Source organism: Myripristis murdjan, chromosome 20 (assembly GCF_902150065.1).
Source record: "Myripristis murdjan chromosome 20, fMyrMur1.1, whole genome shotgun sequence".
Classification (NCBI taxonomy): domain Eukaryota; kingdom Metazoa; phylum Chordata; class Actinopteri; order Holocentriformes; family Holocentridae; genus Myripristis; species Myripristis murdjan.
The window spans coordinates 24,809,166-24,832,369 of NC_043999.1; positions in this window are offsets into that span (position 1 = coordinate 24,809,166).

Genomic DNA, 23,204 nt, shown 5'->3' on the forward strand with positions numbered 1-23,204 from the left:
GGTGGTCAGTGAGTGGGGGATTTGATATCCGGCCTGGAGGTTATGGAGTACTTGTACTATGGCCCCGGCTGAACCAGGGGCACGCCACCCCGCTGGAGAACCCAGGGAGCATGGATTGTGATGTGATTTATGCTCAGTGCTCTGGGCATAAATCACATTAAAATGTCAAAGTGAAGAAATTCAGTTTTCACCTGCGCTTTTTCTCCTAGATAAGTGGAAAAAAGGGCTGGCCTCCATGGGCCGCCATAGTGGCTGGGCCCCAGAGATTGGTGTGTGTGTGTGTGTGTGTGTTTTCCATCCTTGGAGCAGCAGTTGTAGGGTCAGTCACCTGCAGGATTCAGTCTTGTACTATGCACATGAATGGCCTTTTGCAACCAGCCTTTATCCTTTTGAGTCTCTCTCTTTTATGCTTGTGCACACACACACACACACGAACATGCATCATGGCAGTGTGGAATACTGAAATAGCAGTCATATACACACACCTAGAAACACACAGACACTCATGGCTGAGAGGTGTAGTTTTGTGACATACAGCACAAAACCCACATAGTGCATAAATCAACAGCAGAACAATCAGCAACTAGTCTCTCACAGTGCAGTTTAGAAACTGCACACTGGGCCAACAACAATCACACAATGAACAGCTCTGGGTAACACTAATGACCACACATCAATAGAGCTTCAGCCGATTAAACCGTTTAGCACAAAAAGCAATGATCAATCAGCTGCATATAAACACAGCAACGCCACAATAGCAGTTTAAATAAGAGCAACCTAGATTATGTAGAGACAGAATACAAAATCAATCACTTTATCAGACTTTATCAATAAACACTCTTCTTCTTCTTCTTCTTCTTTGTTGCGTTATTATTAGTATGAAACAAATGAGAGAAATCATGCTCTTACATTTTTCATGTTTACACTAAGTGCAGGCTCTGAGACACTCTTTGGTATTGTGACACCACCAAACAAGCCTACAAGACCAATCATCGGCTTTGCTTTTATTTATTTATTTATTTTTTTTTATCAAGCATCTGAGTGCTCCTAATGGGCGTAAGACAGTTGTTTTCAGTGTTTTGGGCTCTCAGGCGAACCAAAGATCAAACCAAAATCCCAAGGCAAGGTGGAACACATGTATCACTGTAATATACTGCCTGTAGAGATATTTTGAAACACATAGTCTTACTTCTATGGAGAGTCAAGGAGGTCTTGGATTGGCCTAATTAAAATCCACAATCTGTTTGGCCTGATGGTGGCGCTAGAGGAAAAGTCATGGGGTCGTTAGCATCAATAGGGTTCTTCCTCTAGGAGCCATGAATGTGCACAGCAGCTTTGACAAATTAACGGCGGGCTGCTCCGAGGCCTTGGCACCGGAGGTTTGTCTGAACAGCTGATCGAGGAAGCTGTTGTGTAGCGACACCGAAACAAAGTAGTTCCGCCAGATAAGGAGCAAGAGCGCTGGTGAAGAGCTTCGATCATGAGTCCCCAAACAAACGTGTGTTGTTATACATCCCTCAACACATTCTCCCAGCTCCATCTCGTGTTGTTTGCTGGGCCAGATCCACTTCATTCACTTTGGACAAGAACAGTCACGGTGAGGCGTTCATTCTCTCAACAGGGAAGCAGCTGATGCGTCAGACTTGGAGGATCTATTACACTTGTATGGAGCTGCAAATACGGCTATGGGTAAGAACCCAAACTGTCACTTTAATGAAGGCACAGTGCGTGCTGGTGTACACTGCACACACCCATGGCTGAGGTGTTTTTCTCTGTCTTTCGCTGTTAAATGCCCACTGCTGTGATTTTTTTTGTTTTGTCTGATATTTGGTCTCCTTTTGTGTTCAGTAACTTAAAGCAATAATTCTCTCTGTAAATCCCGTGTCCAGTTCTGATAATAATAATAAAAAACAATCATTTTCAAATAAATTAAAGAAGACATCGAATAGCTGTTAAACACATGTGGCAGGCCTCACATTATCCCAGACAAACCTCTAGCAGTCTTGAAACTGTGAACGCTGCAAAACAAGTGTTGGCACAACAGAAACACAGGCTATCCCCATTCCTCTGAGGGAGAGTTAAAAGGTATCTTTTATTGGAAATCCTTTGTTGTTGAGACACAAAGCCCCGGCTTGTTTTTAGCAACTTCGGAGGCTCTGGAGCAGAGAGAGACAACCCTGCTTAAGCCGAGAGGACTGGGGAGGGTTTAGAAAACAGGCTGGGGACACGAGGGTCGCAGATGGGATCTCAGATGGGATAATTACCACAAGTCTCAAATCCTCCCTGACTCCGTGCTCTGATCCAGGCAGGAAGCAAAAACACAGAGGAAAGTCCAATTATATTTCGCTCTTCCCTCTCTTTTAGCCTCTGCCTTCGTTCTCTCTTGCCCTCCCTTTTTTTTCAGCCAGCACTCTCCCCTCACCACCTCCCTCTCCTCCAGGTTCAGATGTTTCGACCACCTTCCCAGGTCAGCAGTTGAAATCCCTGGACCCGCCTGTGTCACTAAAGGCCCTCTTTTGGGGGAATTTGGTGAATGTTTTGAAATTAGCCTTGAATATTTCTAGTGCCAGTGCGGGCCAGAGCACTAGAAATATTCAAGGCTATTCATATACACTGTTTATACAGTACAGGCCAAAAGTTTGGACACACCTTCTCATTCAATGCGTGTTGAATGAGAGCGAGTTTCTTCAAAATAGCCACCCTTTGCTCTGATTACTGCTTTGCACACTCTTGGCATTCTCTCGATGAGCTTCAAGAGGTAGTCACCTGAAATGGTTTTCACTTCACAGGTGTGCCTTATCAGGGTTAATTAGTGGAATTTCTTGCTTTATCAATGGGGTTGGGACCATCAGCTGTTTTGTGCAGAAGTCAGGTTACTACACAGCCGACAGCCCTATTGGACAACTGTTAAAATTCATATTATGGCAAGAACCAATCAGCTAACTAAAGAAAAACCAGTGGCCATCTATTTTGAAGAAACTAGAATATAAAACATGTTTTCAGTTATTTCACCTTTTTTTGTTAAGTACATAACTCCACGTGTTCATTCATAGTTTTGATTCCTTCAGTGAGAATCTACAATGTAAATAGTCATGAAAACAGTACTGCTTTGCACACTCTTGGCATTCTCTCAGTACATTTGGCCTGTACTGTGTGTATATATATATATATATACACACAGTACAGGCCAAATGTACTGTTTGGACACACCTTCTCATTCAATGCGTTTTCTTATATATATATATATATATATATATATATATACTGTTTATATTTGTATATGCTGTTTACATTTATTTATATATACTGTTTATACTTATATATTTTATATTTTATATTCTATTTTAATTTTTTTGCCTTGCTGTTTTAATATTCTTGTTATTTTATTTACTTATTTAGGCTTATACCAAAACCTGAGTCCTAATTTCGTACCACTAACGTGAAAATGTGAGCTGGTATGACAATAAAGTTCCTTGAATCCTTGAATCAACTGGAGTGACGCATATATTCATTCAAGGCACATTAGTTTGTAGTATTATAGTAAGGAAGTAGTTGCATAAACAATCTGTCTGAGCATATTTAGCTCTGTTGCACTCAGTTAGACAAAGGCTAGGTTTAGGAATAAAATCCCCATGGTTAAGGTTAGGGTTGAGTTAGGTTTAGATATAAAAACACAGTTACTGTTCCAATAACAAAATGTAACGTAAGCAGCATTTACAAAAAATGAACACCACTGTCACTTCATGCTGGACTTGAACTTGGGTCGTCTGGATTAAAGTCTGTAGTTTGATCCATCCATCATCCCTCCGAACCTCCAGGTGACCACAAACATTCTTGTGATGCGTTACAAACAAATGTAATTCTCTGCTCTGTGAGGACGTCCCTCTTAGGAGACACGGCTCTTCACAGCTATGAAATGAAAACTTCACAGCTCTCCACACTGTCAGTGAATAACAACTAAATTTCAAACATTTTCCTAGCGAGCGCCGCAGAGCTGCAGTCCCGGGCTTGTGCTGCTGCTGCTGCGCTGACAGTGATGTAAACGTTGAGTGACAGCTGAATAGGATGTTGTTTATGTTGATTGTACACGCCGACAGACAGGCTGCAGCGGTCCAGGCTACCGGCCTCTTTTTACAATTTCCGTGTCACTCCAGAAGTGTTAAAGAGTGGAGAGGAGGCAGCATACTTTTTATGGAGCACAGTCTCTCTCTCTCTCTCTCTCTCTCTCTCTCTCTCTCTCTCACACACACACACACACACACACACACACACAGGATTGATTGATAGTCTCTTGTAGTTTTGCTGTAATCTCTGTTTTGGTTTCATTCAGCAAAGTTAAAGGCTTGTAAGAACTATTTTATGATGAGTGTTGGGTTACACAGGTTTTGACAGGTTTTCCGTCACCCGTTACCATTAGTGTAGGGTTTTCCCTCAGCTCATAGCTGCTGCAGTGGAGCTTAATGGTGTACAACTACATTCACTATCGGGCTGAACAATGAATTGAAATATTATCAAAAAAAAAAAAAAAAAAAGAGTATGGCTCACTGCAATATCCAAATCAAAAGAGATTTTTTTTTTTGATAAAGGTAAACTGTGACAAAACGTTGTTGTAGGAGTTCCCTGGTGGCTCACATGGTAGAGTGCGTACCACGTTATCAAGGCTGAGTCCTTAACACAGCAGCCAGGCCCTTTGCTGCTCGTCATCCTCTCTCTCTCCCCTGTCTTCCCTCTCTCCACTGCCACTACTGAATAAAGCACAAATAAAGTATTAAGTTGCTACAGAGATGGCCTGGCCCATAAATTGTATTTTCCAGATGTCACAAAAAACAAACAAACAAACAAAAAAAAAACATGTTTGTTCGGTGCAGGCCATGGCAAAAATCACATTGCCATCATTTTACCAGGTTTTTCAGTGAAAATGAAAATGACACTTGACAATTTGTGAATCATGTTCTCAATATCTGTAAAATGAACTGCTTTACAATTGTTTTCACCTAATACAGTATGTATTGTACTGTAGGAGTCGAGCAGCTTTTTGTTGTCATACTCTAATGTGACACACACAAACAGTTTAAAGCAATATAAAGTTAAGAAAACCATATTATACGGTGTTGTGAGATTTACTGCCACATTTCTGAGCATCCTCAACATTTAGTATTGTGAGATGAGTTTCTGGCAAGTGTAGTTACTGTTTTGTAAGCCGGGAGCCTGTGGGCAGGCTGGGAAAAGCTTTATGTCACCCTCTCAACAACATTCACTTAATTTTACGTCTTTTTGTTTCAGTTTTTGGGGGCATGTTTTTGCATTTATTTGTTTATTTAAACAATTTTAGGCAATTGTCTTGTAATTTTAAATGTATAGTTATAATGAGTATTTTTTTTTTGCTTACTTTTTTGCTTTTTTTTTTTTTTTTTTTTTTAAATTGTAATGTTGGTGGTGTTGGTCTGCATATGTTTCTCAACTTTTTATCAGAACGTCAGAGGGTTAGCCGACCATGAAAAATACCTTCACATTTTTAAAGGTATTTTCATTGTGTCTATATATTGATTGTATTGATATATTTATTATAACTGTATATTCATTTACATAAAATTGCCTAAACATGTTTAAATAAACAAATAAATTGGCTAAATGGAAATAAATGGAAAATTGTAAAAAAAAAAAAAAACTTTGAAGCTCTTTGACATGGCAGCATCTACATGTCTCAAAGAGATTTGAGACATAACATAACATTATTCATTATGGTTAAGGTTAGGAGAAGCTCAGGGCCGAGGTTACGATAAGTTAGCTAACGCTCACTAATACTGGGTACCTAAAACATCAGCTAGCTACACTTAAACATTGCTCTGACTTGGATTTGAACTCAGGTCAGTGAGTGAGTGACAGTCGTGTTGATTGACCCGTCTGCCACCTGTTTACTCCTTTGATACACACTGTCATTGTTCACAGGACCACTAGAGGTCACTTAACTTTAAAAAGTAACTACAGGCTGTAAGAAGCTGCTCGACAAATGACCCATGAGATCGTTTTTTGCGCTGGAGGCCGATCTCAAATTTTCTCAGCGAGGAACGAACCCCGCATGAGCGCCACATCGTCCAACTCACCACGAGCTCGGTGAGGTGCCTCCTGTTTGCCGCAGCCTGATTAGGAGCACGGCAGCATGGCGGAGGCTCGTTCATGTATGTGTGGGAGCACGGCAGTCTGACGGAGACGTGCTCGTGTTTGTGTGGCGCGGCGGCGGAGCGGTGCGGAGCGGAGAGACGGGCTCATGGCCTGCAGGAAGGTGACAGAGCTGTCTCAGTGCATCACCTTCAAACAAACAGCCGAGAACATGAAGGCCTGATGCCAATCTGCTAAATCCTCTGTAAATAACTGCTTAGATGCTGGAGATAAATAGATGATGCTTATACGATACAAAACACATACACACACTTTCCTCCTGAACAATACACTCACACACTCACATCCCACACCACAGAATGTGAAGCAATGAAGCAGTTACCCATCCAACTTTGTGTACTTAGTTGCTGTTGCCGTAGCTCCCGTATCTTGAGACAATTCGTTAATTAAGACAAATATATGACATCAATACATGCTTTATATGCATTATATGCATTTTTTGCAACTTGTTTTCATTACCTCAAAAACACAACTGAAAAACTTTTGTTCCAGCTGTACTCATACACACCTGGTCCAGTGAAGGCCCACACACTTCCATGCACATCAAGCTCAGGTAGATCTGTTTCAACCAATTAGCATTAAGGCTTTGACTGACATACCCTGCGTTCCAATACCCATACTACCATACTATTTAGTAGGGAAAAATTAGTATGTCCCAATACATAGTATGTCAGATGCAGTATGCCAAGAGTACCAGGATGTTCTACCACATCCGGTCAGATTTCACAGTATGCATTTCAGCATGCTTCTCTAGCCATTCTGACCCACAATCCTTTGTGCAGCGGACGTTACGTTGCACTGACTGAGTTGCGTGTACAAGCCACGCCCACATACGACAACAAAACACACATGTTGCACAAAACTCGCTCAGTGACAGCGACAGCGACAGGAAGACAGAAGATCAGAAATATGACAGATGACAGCGCAGTATGAAACAGCACCGGCATTTTGACAACAACATTCAAATTTGCCGCTACGGACGGCGGCGGAAGTGAGCAAGAGGGTCGGAGGTCAGGGAGGATGTATGTAGTGTGTCCCAATAGTATGCAATATGCATGCATAGCCTATTGCATACTAAACTACATACTTTGTAAGGGCAGCTGCAGTAAGCCTACATACTAAAAGTAAAAAGTAGAAGTATGTGATTTGGAACGCAGGGCAGGTGTGTGAGAGTAAAGCTAACAGCTAACAGGTAGGGCAGGTTTGAGAGGCATTGATGAACACTGTGTGTGTTTTTAGCCACTGCTGGAGAGCTGCTGTCCACTCGGCTCTGTTTATGGAAAAATCCGCCGCAGCAGCAGGTAAGTGTGTGCTTCTTGAAGCGGTGCTTAGGATTCTTACCCCTGCAGTGCTGTGTTACTCCATACAAGTGTAGTAGATCCTCAAAGTCTGACCCGTCAGCTCCTTCCCTGTCATGAGAACTAGAGCTGCACCTGGACTGTTCTTTCTCCAAAATGAAGTGGATCTGCTCCAGCAAACTGGTGGAACTACTTATTTTGGTGTCACTGTGCCACAGCTCCTCTCAGCACTGTTGGTTTGCCCACACACCTGGGAGCTTTGATATGCATCGACTACCATTTTAACTTTGGTTTTCTTCACTCAATCATGAAGCGATCTCATTGTCAGACCAACAGGGCTGGCAGTTGGTGCTCAGTAAGCCTGGCTTGAATCAGCCAGTCATTACACAAACACACAACGCACTTAAAAACAGTCAAAAAGAAAAGAGAGTTCACAGAGAATAGAGCAGCAGGCGTCAGTAGAGCTGTAGGGGAGACTGGGGTAAGATGAGCCATTTTTCATATTTAGGATCACTACATCAAGGCAATCATAGTTTTGTCGCTAACTAATATATGTGCATATATTTCAGGATGTTGTGCATCTCTTCAAACAAACAGAATGAGTGTAAACATAACTGCTTCTATAATATAGCATGTCCAAAAAAAGTGGTCTCGTGGCACAACTTACCCCGTGTATGGGGTAAGTTGAGCATAGGAGCGGGGTAAGTTGAGCCGTATCCCTACTCCCCCCCCCACCTTCCTCCACACCTCCATCCCACCCCTACCTCACCTTCGCCCTCCCTAAATAACAGTCACTTCTTCACATTCATGTGTATTTTTATTTATTAAACACAATTCAACAGGTACAATAAACAGCTGTTTTAACATGCCTTAAAGTGCGCTTGAGAAGAGAACATTAACAGCTGTGTTTTTGGAAAGAAAACACTAGAACACTAGTTTCTTGGTGTCCTTGCTGACAGTAAGGTCAGTTATGAACATATGAACGTAACACATTTGTGGTGGCCACCATTGGCCACCACATAGCTCCGCCCCTGGCTTTCACTCAATATTCCACCTGTCGAGGTTGCAGGGGAACACAAATTGCTCAGACCTCCTTGCTGTACCACCAACTCTGTGAGGCTTGGGGAGTTTTAGAGATTTAATATTTAACCCTCGTAAAGGCTTAAGTGGTCAAAACGGCCTGAGCGTCCGTGAGTCTTTTTTCCGGGGTCCTGTGGCGCGCCCATGCCTCGCCCTCGGCTCTGCAGCAGCAGTTGTGGCCTCCAGCACTCCCCCATGCCCCCGGACCCCCCGGCCTTGGACCCGAACACGCCGCAGGACGCAGGAGCCGGTGGCTCAACTTACCCCTACCAGCTCAACTTACCCCTGGCCAAATGGCTCAACTTACCCCAGAGCTACCATTTTGACTTTTTTAGTCCCCACAGCTAAAATGGTGCACTTTTATGCTAGGTTTATGACCTCATGTTGTAGCTCATAGATACCACAACTGATGTATAAAACAAATTTAAAATGATCTGTTTTGGTCTTAACACAATTCTCATGAAACTGATGATAGACTAAATTTACTTTCAAGAGTAAAAAATGGTTTTTCGGAAATAAATGTCTAACCACTTTACCCATGTGGTTCTTACCTTCACAGACTCCATGAAATGATGCCTTCCTCCTAAACATTTGGTCACATGATCAATATTTTTTATCGTTTCCTAGCAACAGGGGGTGGCTCAACGTACCTTTTGGCTCAACTTACCCCAGTCTCCCCTATGAGCAACAGCAGACCAGTGAGCACGTTTACATGCACACCTTATTCCTGTATTAACCGGAATATTCGCAATATTCCGGTTGCGCACGTGTCATGTAAACACGCACCGAACCCAATTAAGGTCATATTCCGGTTGGAGAGAATTCCGAATAAGCCCCCTGGAATATTCCTGTTCCAACCGGAATATTGGGGCATGTAACCACCTTAGTCGGAAAACTCCCCGAACCGGAATATTCAGTCACGACTGCGCATGCTTGACTCACAAGGAATTCTGTGGCGTCTTTGTTGCTATGGTTACCTGCAAGCGGGGAAAACGGCATGGTGAACAGCAGCAAGAGCCAGGAGACTGCAGTCTGCCTTCAGCTAATGAAAGACTGAAATATCACGGAGTATATCGATGGGAGAAAACATAGAAATAGCGACAGAAGAAGAAGAAAAAGAAGAAGAAGACGAGCAAGAAGACTTCTTCGTCTGTTTTTCCGGCAGACCAGACGCCTATACGCGTGCTGCTGCCCCCCGCGGCTGAGTGTCGCATTACGTCAGAGAGTGGAATACGCCGAAACATGGGGGCATGCCAAGTAACATGTAAACGGAATATTCCAGTTGCCGCGGCGCAGTTACCTTAACCGGAATATTGAGCCGAACCGGAATATGGTGTGCATGTAAACGTACTCACTGACTGAGCACGTTTACATGCACACCTTATTCCTGTATTATTCGGAATATCCGCAATATTCCGGTTGCGCACGTGTCATGTAAACACACACCGAACCCGATTAAGGTCATATTCCGGTTGGAGAGAATTCCGAATAAGACCCCTGGCATATGCCTGTTCCAACCGGAATATTGGGGCATGTAAACACCTTAGTCGGAAAATCAATGAAACAGAGGAACATGCCAAGTAACATGTAAACGGAATATTTGAGTTGCCGCAGCGCAGTTACCCGAGCCGGAATATTGACCTGAACTGGAATATGGTGTGCATGTAAACGTAGTCACTGACAGATTAAATGCACCCTTTAATAAGTGGCCAGCATGTGATGAGAGACACATATTGCTATGCATGCTTATAGGTCCATGTAGAGGATATAGATATTGTTTTTACATGGCAAGTGTATTTAACTTCCATGTCATCATATTAAGTGTGTGTGTGTGTGTGTGTGTGTGACCGTATTAACTGTAATTGAAGAAATTAAGAAAAGAGCACCTGCTGCTGAATTGGACGAGGCGCGCCACCCGGGGGACGTCCCGTCAGCTGGGGACATCTTTGTAAACTGATTGGAGCATCTTCATGTTCATGCTCTATGTACTGCACAGAAATTGGCTTCACCTTGCTATGAGCATAAATGGGTTTCAATGCAAACACTGTTAAAGCCATGTTTTTATCTGGAGGGTGTCATGGAGGCTTGGGCCAGTTCAGTCCTTAAAGTGCAGGCAGATCCTCTGTCAGCTGGTGTGCACGCAGAACTGAGAAACTGAAGCAGCTCTGCATGGCACTGGGAAAAGCGCAGGCTTGCTCTGAAGGACTCTTCATAAAACACACCTGAAGCTCAGTCACAGACTAAATGATATTAACCCTGAATTATCCTATCAGCTCACTTTGTGAAACAGCCCCCCCGGTGTCATTTTAATCCCAGCCTGATTGACATCCTCCCCGGGCAGGTCGTGCGGATAAAGTGGATGTATGGCAAATAACTGTGAGCCGTGAAGCCAGCCCTATCTGTTTGGCTCGTGTCCCGGCGGAGGGCCCGCGGTGGCCCCGACGCCGCAGTGCAAACAATGAAGCAGCCTCTCCACATGGCCTCAGCTGCTGCACCTCAATTAACTGGCTGGACATTAAGACAAAGAAATAGACTGCACACCGCTCAAGGCTGTCTCGAAAGGAGCCTCAGTCATCTCCTGGTTTTGGCCTTTTCACCATTCAGAGCAGAGGAACATGAAAATTGGGTTGTGATTGGCTGATTGACATTCACCAAACTAATACCAGAAACGTCAACGAGCACTTACAAACATTCATTTTTGACACATAGGCGCATTTTAGACTTCCCTTTCATGCCTCCACGTTCATGCTGTCGTCTACACCCCCACATACACACGCGCTCACACACATTTTACACCCCTAAACACACACTCCACATGCCGACTGCCCTCCCTCCCACCCCCAGCCTGTTTTTCCTGCTCTCTGAATTAGCTAGGTGTAGCGGCGGTGCTGATGTGATGAGAAGTGATGGGTGCTACGGACTATTTGGACTGGATGTGATCCACTTGGCTCGCTGCTGATCAAATCTCCCCACAACAGACTATTAACTCCAAGCAAATTGTGCCAAGTAGCTTAAAGGGGCCCTTGTCTGTTCTAATATCACTGATATCTCCATTTGTTGTCAGGGTGTAAAAAGACTCGTCTCGCTTAGCGGGCGCTTGATAGCAAAAGCACATTTGTCACGGCCTCTCTCTCCTCTCTCTCTCTCTCTCTCTCTCCTCTCTCTCTGTTGCTTTATTTCTCTTTCTTTCTCTCCCTCGCCAGGACAAACAAACTCACAATGTAGTTTGCTTTTCACATTTCATGAGCAAGCAGATTTGTTTGACTGCTGTTCGCTCCTTGAAAAGCTTCTCTAAGAAGTGGGTGCGCTCGCTTGTTCTCGCTCCGTTGCCTTTACACGATCTGACAAAATCTTTTCACATGTAAATTTAGGGATCTTGTTCTACACAGTTCGTGATACACATAATTTAATGGCTAAACTTCTGTATAAACTTTGGCTTCTTTGATATTTAGACTAAGGATGCCACACCTTTTTTTTTTTTTTTTTACTACTGGAGCTGTTTGCCTCCTTTCCGATGTTCACCCGACCATTACTGACTTCAGTCACTAGGGCGCAGTGTGCCTCTTGCCTATTTGGCTTATTTTAACATTCAATATGCAGGGAAGTAATGAAAAAACATATACTTATCGCAGCTGTTGCTTTTCTAAGTTTACAAATTGCCTCACGCAGATTGTCGGATTCCGTTTGGTCATTTGGTTTCAAACTAAAGTCGTGCAGCGCTTGGAAAGTGACGTTTGTCTTGGAAAGCACACTGTCTGCCGCGGCAGCACGGCTGAATGTGTGTGAGAAAATGTCAAGTGAAGGGAAGACTTGATGCAGCAGTATCAGATTATGGTCACTGTGACCTTCCCTAATATAGAAAATGCGTGTTAGAAATATTAGAAAAATGCATATAGGAGGTTTGGATCAGAGTTGAAACAAACAGGATTAGAATGGGGTTACAAAAACAAACCTAACTCCTGCTTTGGACACTTAGTAAAATAAAATAATAAATCACAGTACAGTCATTTTTTACACTTATGGAAATGGTCAATAAATGTGATATTTGACAGGAAAGCACTATATCTTTCAAGTGAGAACAAAACACCTGGGACACCGGCTTTGACAAAATGATTGCTGGAATGAAGGGAAAAAAAAACAAAAAAAACATTTACAACTACTTTTCTTGTCAGTGTTAAAGTAATTTGCTGTCTTGGGCCCTTTGCTTGGAAAACAGCAACATTTTATGTGCTGCTATCAGCAGGATTAGGTCCTTTACTTAATAGATATGTTACAGTCAAGTAAAGTCAAATCATACAGCAATACTGCAGTATACTGCAGTGATTCTACTCTAGAAAATTTGCAATTATATCTTATCTGTGTTGTCAGTGGCCAGAATTTGCAACATTTCTTGCATTTTTTTCATTTATTTATTTATTTATTTAATCTATTAAATTTTTGTAAAGGCTTCATTTTAACCCTTTTTTTTCCCTGACAGTCCAATATGTTGTCAATATGACATTCTACAAATAGTAAAAATATTTGTACCTCGAAGATAACCTAACCTGAAAGATATTAAGTACTGAAACACATATACACATATATACATAACATATACACATATTTTTGTAGGCTATATGTTACAGTATCACTTTTCTGTATGCAGAGTTTTTTTATGAATGTTGCAAAAGTAAATATGAGCTTTTCCATCTGAACGGAGATAAATTCCACCCACCTGGCTGTGTGTCGACAGATGCTCTTAAACTGAACTTACAAATAAAGCGTTTCACCAAAACACTACATATATTACTACACATATTACTATACAATATCTTACATCATACTTCTGTATTAAAATGGATTTTTTTTTCATGCAGTTATTGTAATTTTGTGGATGTTTTCTGTCACACTTCGCATTAACAGCCACAATATCATCTTGTATGCTGTGATCTGTTGCGTCTAATCTAAAAGATTTTAAGTAGTGAAACATCTAAAAAAAATAAACAAAAAAAAAAAATGAGTATGAGAGAACAGTGATGATTGGTGCTCTGTGATGAGCAGCCCGTCATCACAAACTCCACGACATGAGAACGATTTAGCGCTGGATCCTGCACGTCTCTCACGGGTTCAGCTCATCGGCCCACAGTTGGAAGGGAAGTGGTTATTTAGGACGATCGATACAGAGCTGGAGACGATGTCAGAGCGCGGCCTAAATGTCAGCTGGAGATGGTTGGCACATTCCACAAAACTCAACAATTGTGTCTTTACAGTCGAGTTTCATTCCACTCAATACATCTTTATTTAGTAGAGGATACTGATTAAATCAAATGCAGCATGGTGTATCTCAGTCACAGTGATGACACAGGACCAAGTCTTGGACAATAAAAAAAAAAAAACAATTATTTGTATTAGCACAATTTCATACAATAGAACTGAATATGATAAACAAAGGGCAAATAAAAAGAAAAGCAAATGTGCAAGGGAGACAAAAAATCATAATATATGTGATTTAAAGCAACAGAAAACCATAAACAAATTGATAAATAGAAAAATGAGAAATAAAACTAGACCATGGTATTCATGAAGTGACAACTGTTTCAATGTTTTTGCTGATGAGCAGAAAGATCTTTAACCTTTAACCTCTCTGGATGACAGGCTTAACAGAGACACTGGTGTGTGAGCAGCTGGCACATGAAGCTGATTCCTGTGTTTTGTGTTTTAGGCAGCGATTAAGAGCGATCCCTGTATGGAAAACAAGGTCACCACACAAAACAGATATGAGAGGTGTACTCATGGATATTGAGTCCAGAGAGTTATTCATCATGCATTAGTTGGGGCCAAGTGTCCATTCAGCTGATGGCTCTGAGGTGATGAATGCGTCTTTGTGACAGTGAAATCAATGGACTGCCTATGTCTCTATCTGGCACAGAGAACAGAGGAGCTCTGGGAGATGCATCACTTTCACTGCCTTTGTTTCTACAATAAAATCAAAACTGTGCTTTGAAATTTACTGTAGCATTCACAACTAACAAAACCGCAGCTCATACTACTGTAAAGAAAACCTAAAATGAGGTAAAGATGGGCAGGAGCACATTAAATCAGTGTCATCTCCAATTTCTAATGGAAAGTAAGCAGTCTGCCATTGGATATTCAATAGCATCAGTTTTCCTCCTCCCACAAACACAACTCAACAGTTGCATCATCTCAAATTTATCAGTGCGCCTGCTCAGATATGATTCTATGAGTCACAAATTGCAAATTTCATCCGTTCACATTTTTGCTACAGTTGCTGCAGTGGTTATCATACAAAACATTCACGCATTTGAAAAGAAAAATGAAGTCAAGGACAAAATTTCAACCCTGTCTCCTAAAAATTATGTTCCCATACATTATCAATTACTTTTAGGGGGAAAGCGTATTTTTTATGCTTGTTGCTGACGTATCAAAAATATGTTTCTAATCAACGTGTCTTGTATATCATGTTGAGTGGTATTTTAGCCAGTTTCATTACCTTTAGCCACCAAAACCACTTGGTTGGGGTTAGGAAAGGTTGCGTTTAAGCATTGAAAAAAAAAAGAGAAGAACACTTGCTTATGGTAACATAGTGTATGTAACATTTGCAAAAACTGAACGCCACTGCTGCTTTGCACTGGACCTGCAGTCTGCACCAGGAGGCAGACTGCAGTCTCAGGGATTACAAATGTTCTTGTGATACATTACAAACAAACATAATCTGGGACATATGAAATATGTTTCCCTTGAAATGTAACAGAGCATGCTGCTTAGTTGTATGACAATGTAATTTTTAGGAGACAGGGCTCTAAAATTTTCATGTACACAAATCAGTATGTGGATGCAATGACATTTGCAAATCTATAGATTTTTTTTCCACAAATATAATTTTCTTCTTGAGCAGTTTTTCTGGTGCAAACACAAGTCAGTAGCTATAGTGCTTAGCCTGAGAGAGGCTGCTTTCTTCTCCCCACCATACTGTATAATACTGTTCCCACAATACACAAAGGCTGGTATGTGAGGTTCCCCTCCTGTCAAGGCCAGCGGCAGCGGCACAGGTGAAATAAGAAGACTCTGTGTTCATTTGAAAAAGTATAGAAAATACAAATCGTGACAGACACCGGAGATCTGGCTCGAGGTGTGCAAATGAAAATGCCATCAGATCATCTGCTGTTGACTGCCACAGCATGAACCCCTTGTATGGGTTGCGCAGCATCTTGCCGTCCTCCTCTAGGATTTACAGGATATCTTCCTTGATCTGTCCAAAAAGTTCATGGCAGCAGTTTTCCACTTTTCCTTTGTAATGATTCCATCATCCCTGCTGTGCTTATTGGAAGTGTTTTTGGGTAAACAGGATTCTTGCTCTTTCGGTCTTCTGTCTTCAGCGGGTTGGAGGGCAGAGGTGGACGGAGTTGGCTAAGGTGTGTTGCGTGAGTCATTATGGATATTTGACTGTTTGCGATTCTGCAACCCTGAAACCTGAAAGTACCGCTGATGCAAGCAATGTTCAATATAACGTCTCATCTTCCCTTTCTAATTGTACATATATTGTGTATGGATTATGTGTTAGTGCAGTTACTGCGTGCTTTTGTTGCCAGTGTTTGCTTTTCATCTACCCTGCCTCTACATTAAGTACTCTAAGCAATGTTTTACCTACTTCACCTACTGCGTCAAACACTTAAACTATCTACTTTTTCCAATCTGATTTAAGTACATATTTCTTTTTTCAGATTATTTAGCCTTTTTAAGTGAAAAAAAAAGTTAAGTTACGAAGAAAAATGGAAAAACTGTCAGGAGGGGGCAGGAGGAATTTTTTTAATCACATGTATTCCCAAATATTTCAATCTCATACCACACAATAGTATACCATGTATAACTGAGTGTTTTATATGCACAGGAACTCAAATGTATCTACATTTCACCAAAGGCCACAAGCTAAAGAAGAGTTGATGGTATGGAATGCAGTGGGAATTTGGTCCTTATTTCTTAAATACAATGTTGCATCATCAGCTAACTGAGGTTTTTTCCCCTTTTTTTCCAAATATGGTAATATAAAAAAAAGGATATTTATTGATGCTAATAGCATCCATAAGATAAAAATAAACATCTAGACGTATTCTTCCAGAGGTATTCTTATTAATAATTACAGAATGATTGTATATTGTATAACTATAATTTATGCTCAGTGTCATATGTCTTGTGGGAGGGGATCAACCTCTGCACAATCTCTCGCAAAGAGATTCCTAAAAGGAACCAAGCAGAGAGTAGAGATGCAAAGACATTCAGGCATGGAGATTGAGGCTGCAGTGGAATACTGCCAGATGAAGACTGTCAGCTCTTCATCATACACCCTCATGGTGCCTTACTACATGGGTTGGTCTTCCATCCAGCTGCACAGCCAACATTTCACTGGTTAAGCAGCTGCAATTATGGATTTGAGGGGGTGTCACTGTTGACTTGTGTTTGTGGGAACAACAAAAAAAAAAAGTTCACAGCTCCTAAAGCATTTCCCTTTGTGACTACATTTTTTTAACGCAAAAATATCACCGTACATTTGCCTATTACGTTTGTGGAAATCTGTGCGTATGTGTGTGTGTGTGTGTGTGTGTGTGTGTGTGTGTGTGTGTGTGTGTGTGCGGGCGCGCGCCAAATAAGATGGCCTTGCGCTTCCTTGCAGGAAGACAAATCAATTGTGACATTCTCCGGACAGTGTGCAACACATTTAATTAGCACAGGGACACGTGGGAGAAGGCCAAATTATCCGATAACTGAGAAGTAGACGCTGACTGCTCGGGCCAGGGTGAGGGGGAGGCAAGGGGGAGGTGAAATGGGGGTGATGGCGGGCAAGAGAAAGGAGAAGGAGAGGCGAGGAGGAGACAATGAGTCTGGTGTGAAAGCGGCAGGGCCCCGGTCTATTTATTTGGCAGTTTAGACTAATTTCTCACAGCAGATGCCAGTAATACCTGACAGCGGCTCGCCGGCTAATTGTGCCGCTCGCCATGATAGTCAGCTTATTCTCTTGCAGGGAGAGAAAACCCCACAGCCCTAATCTCATCAGGTGAAGGTAACCCTGACTTCAACCTCGACTCCCTTGTTGAGAGAGGATCTGATTAAATTTTGTTTTCTTGTTCCACTTGCCGAAGGACTCAATTTTAAAGATATTGGGGATAATTGTAAATGCAAAGAGCCTCAACTGCTGGAAACTGAGAAGTTTCTTTTTCCACAAAGACTATTTCCGATTTTTTCCCCCAATCTTTTCCTTCTTTCTCTCCTTTCTGCCTCGTTAATTAATTTCATCAAATTCAATTCTTTGAATGCACTGAAATACCAGTGGATTGTACTAGTGTAAGGCAATGTAAACCTCTGATACTGACTGCAACCTCAGGCTACTGTAAACACTAGTAGCAGCAGAAGAAGGTAAGATGGACTCAAAATCATACTCCTAGCTAACCTCAGTTTTATTATACACACACACACACACACACACACACACACACACACACACACACAACTGAGCAAAATCTAAGAGTATTGGTTGCTTAGGGACGAGGGTTTGTCACTTGGAGACTCATTGCATTCAGGAGAGGGGGACCTAACAAATGCATGTACACGTACAGAAACACACACACACACACATGCAAGCGCATAATTCATACAATCTTATGTCAAAATACAAACAAGTCCCTTGAAAACCTGTAGTTCGTGGGCTTGGATGACATATGATTGCCTGTCTCTGTAGACAGTCCTGGTGTGGTACCCATCATTAATCTGCTGTCCCAGTGTCTAATACAGCAGAGACAATAATTTATGCCTTTTTATTAAAATGTGTCTAATTTAAGACATTTTACAAGTGGAATCCTCTTAATGAGAAAGTCATCTTATTGATGGAAGTCTAGATCACAACACAAGTAAAAAAAAATTAAAATAAATAATACATTTGCACTGTGAACATCTCTTTCTGAAACATACACTATTGTGCTCCATGCTGATTAGACTAATGAAAGGCATTGAAAAACTGTATCCTAAATGAAACTAGAACAGCCCACTTGCTTTGAATGTTACCACATCATTAAGTGGACGGTATCAGTTGTAATGTCCACAGGTCCCTACGGCGCCCTCTAGTGGATCAGAGGGTTGTTATCATCTATTTGTTTTTTCAGTCACTCTTAACCACTTGCCACTTTGGTTGGCTTAACTTTCATAAGCTACTTGGTTAAGCTAAGGAAAGAGTCTTGGTTAAGGTTAGGAAAGGGTTTGTCATCATGGTTAAGGGAATGGCTAAGGTTAGGAAAGTAAATGCAGCGTTTGCTAACATTAGTTAGGTAATGTTAGGTAGCTAAAAACTTTAACTAAAGACTTTCATTGCGTCAGTCAGGACATGATCTCAGGCTTCCAGAGGGAAGGTCTGTGTGATTGATCCATCAACCACACCCAACGACCTCCTTCTGTGACTGACATCATCGTTTTTTTTATGCCATGTCATGATACGTCAGGCTCCAGGATCCCATTTGGTTAAGACAGAATGACGATAGGAATAGATGCTAACAGCTTGTGACCCACTAGAAGATGCAGTAGGGACCTACTGACCCAAAGCTGTGGGGGGATTATGACTGATAATGTTCATTCACTCTTTGGTGAGATCAGTGTGAACAGTGGAATCCAGTTGTCACCACAAGGAGGCGCCACGATTTTATTTCTGAAAGGTCAGTAAGTCAGTTAGTGGTAGGGGTGGTACCGATACCGATACTGGTATCGGTATTGGCCCGGTATAGCCTTATTTGGTAGTATCAGAATCGGCGACTATGCCCGTTAATACACCTGATGCCGACGGTGCCGTGGCCGGCCCGCCTGATGCCGACCAGTGGCTTTTTTATTCAAACAAGATTTTGTCCATATAAAAAGTATTTTTCCAAAAAAGGGTCTTGAAAAAGAGGGGTCGTCTTTTATGCGGGTCAATACGGTAAGTTGCAAAATGTCAGTCATTTGGCAAAACGGTTTAAGAGTGTCTAGAGTGTCAAACTAAGTTGGATAATAAAAGAACAGTTCTGTGGCATTCATTCTCTGTATGTTCTTTCATGTTTTACAAAGGGTTTAACCTGATGACAGCAATCATATCATGTAAGGTTGGTAGTGTACAGCAGAAGCACGCTGGTATGGGATCGGTATCGGCTTTTAGGCAGAATTTAGTATCGGAATCAGATCGGCAAGGGAAAAATGGTATCATACCATCCCTAGTTAGTGGCATTCCAGGAGCTCTTCCTATTGGTTTAGAAAACCTCCATTCATTCATCAACATTTCTGTGTGTTGTTTTTGATTGGTTCTCATGTCTGAATTTGCAACACCATTCACCTGCCAGTCAAATGAATGTGCATTGCCCGTCAACCTGCCACACAATCAGCAACCATCCACTGCAGACAGCGGTAATTTAAACAGCTAAGTGGGCATTTGTTAGGTACTAGCTAAGGAGTTCCTGATAAGAGAGAAGTACAAAAAGTGTTACCAGTCGTTAGATCCACATTAGATTCCAAGCTGCAAAGTGAGCTCTTGTCTGTCAGGTTTACAAATGCTAATACTCACTAATGCTAATTGCTTGAAATCAGCTGCACGTCACCCAGCCTATGACACCCACAAAAACAGGTGAACAACATGTGACCACAACTCATGGAGACACACACACATTCATACACAGACTGTTCCTTGTTGGTTTCAAATTGGTGATAGCCAACCAGTGTCAGACAAACTGAACTTTGGTAGAGTATTGGGTTGTGTATTCATGTGGATGTGGTATGAGTCCACATGGTGGTGAAATATCATCATTAGCTGCTTCGTGCTCCACTGGACTGGTAGTCAACAATACTGTATTTTTATCTCTCCATTCCCTGCAAAACAGCTCCCAAAATAACACTTTCAGCACATTATCGATTAAAACCAAAGAACAGGGTGACAATGTAAAAAACAAAACCCAGTACCTAATTTTTGTGAAAATCTTTTCGTGTTGTTTTTCTATTTGAATTGGAAAGCAGATCCGGCAGGTAGCCTTGAGCGAAGGGAAAGCAACCTAATAGCGAACACTATCAAAGTTCAATTTGCTTTAAGTTTTAGGCCACAGCTCCTCATTTTCTGTGATCCGACAACATCAAAAGAGCCTCTCCAAACTCTACACACTGGAGAAAGTCTCTAAGTCTGGTGTCAGCTGAGCTAACAACACCCGTAGTTGTAAGGACTGGAATTAACATCCGCCTTCAGGCAAATGCCGATGATTTTCTTTGTGGCTGCTAGGTATGTTGGTGCGTTGCCAGAATCATGTCTATCTGACTTTTGTATTCTTGAAATGACCTGGCAACTAATAAATAAATAAATGAATGAATAAATATCAATGTGTGTTGTAACTGTGAATTCACTTGCCAAGGCAATTTGTGACCAGGTGAACTCAAGCCTTGAGTCGTGGCAGAGGATTACAAGACTCTGAATGAGACCAGCAGTGGAGTTAAGAATGATCAGAGATGCTAAGAGGAAGCTTTCCTCAATCTGAAAAAAAAAAAAAAAAAAAAAAAAAAGGCTTAAGAGAACTTTTAAAATTCAAACTCCGTCATTATTTGATTCATGTAAATCAAATGGAATCAGACAGAAATAGAAAGAGACCTGCCTCTGATTAGGATCCATAATTCATTCTTTTTTTTTATTTTCGTCCTTTCACTCGCTCTCTCACTCTCATTCCCTTTTCTTGCTCTTTTCCCACTCCGCTCTTTTATTGATTAGTCTTAGCATGGCACTCCATTCAGTTTATTCCAAATGTTAATGAGATCATCACTGCTATGATGGTGTGTGCCTTTGTGTTTGCGCGTATATGTGCCTGTGTGTGTTGAGTGTGTGTACATGTGTATGTGTGTGTGTATCGTGCCGTAGCTGTTATGTAAAAAGGTTTTGAGGCGATCCATATCTTGGCTATTCCTAAAACCAAATGTATTTCAGCCATGATTTAAGAGGCCTATAAGACAGTTATTCTGAGGGCAGGAGCACAATTGATGGAGGGTTTTAAACATTATTTTGAATCAACGCTGTGTGTGTGTGTGTGTGTATGTGTGTGTGTAGAGAAAGAAAGAGGAGAGGGAGATAGCCCAGCCGAAATGGTCACCCACTAACAAATATCCTATATATCAGAAAAATGAAGGAGTGAGACTGAATAGGGCTGTGGAGGATCTTCTGGCAGCATTTATCACCGTGCACTGGCTGTGTCTTCACCACAAACCAAAATGTCACAGAGATCAGACAGCTTGAGACACAGAGACAGGAAAACAGATATACAATCAAGGCTTGACATTAACACCCGGCCACCCGCCAAATGCAGGTAGAATATGGCAGTGTTGGTGTTTTCCTTTTTCAAAAAATCACTGTAGTTTACTAAAGGCACCTGCACTAATTAAATCATGCGATACAATGATTCTACTACTCCCATGAGCATGGAGATGGACCAAGACGTTCAGATGGAGCTAGTAACCTAGAAGTAACATTTATTTGTCAGAGTAAGTTTTACTTTCCTGCCAGCGATCATTTTGTAAGAGGAACTGTATTTTTTTGCAAAACAAACAAACAAAAAACAAATCTGTATTCTCCCAAGGGTTTAGCAAGAATATGTAAGGCCACCTGCAGGGGGCGATGTAGAGCAATAAAACTGAGCTAAACAGTGTCAAATGAACATCGGTCAGTGGAACTTTTCCTGGAAATCTGCTCTCTCAATTGTAATAACTGTGTTTTTACCATTTATTCATTTATTTAATATTTGGAGTCAAATTTGGTGATCATTTTATAGCATTTAACCCCAATCATATATTCTGCTATGTTTAGTAAGTGCTCAACATTGCCCCCAGTGGCCAAAATACTGCACTGTGCTCTTTTTTTCCTTTGACAGCAGGTAACAGCTGTGGTTTGGCTTTCTCTCTCTGTAGGCTTTGGTTTGACCAATATGGCTTTTTTTAACATGGATACTGATAGCAATATATTTGAATGAAATGGTCAGTATTTTATATTTTCTGTATTAGATTTATAAATAATAATAAATTTAAAAAAAAATCTGATGGCTTCATTGCAATTGTCAAAATGTAACTACTCCCACAGTGGGTAAGCTTCTGAAACAGTGTTTAGATGATAGGACAGTGAAACTCTGTACTGAAACCCAGGATAATGAAGTTCTTTAACAGTGACCCACACCCCCACCCCAACCAGGCCACCACTCTCTTACCTATTCAGTGCCAGAGAAACTCTGGGATACATCAGTCCCTTAAATGAAGAAAGCACAATGGGGTAAAAAGCACTTTCTGCACACTTTCCCCCCTAACTTTGAAGTTACTTAAAGGGAAATTCATGGTAAAATCTGGATTCAGGGGCTTTAAATGCTGTGCAGGAAATGTTGTTGCCATACTATGTTGATCAGAGGTTCAGGAAACACCAGCACTTGTGTGTGTGTGTGTTTCTGCCCATCCCTGTCAGTCGGTAACCTATTCAAAGACAACAATAAAAACAAGCCCAATAATAAGTGTGTGCGTGTGTGTGTTCTCTTTCTTCCTGTCTTTCTGTTTCTGTCTCTCACTTGCACACCTCTCTGCATGCGTGCACACACTCACACACACACCATAGTGTGTGTAGAGCTGCCACAC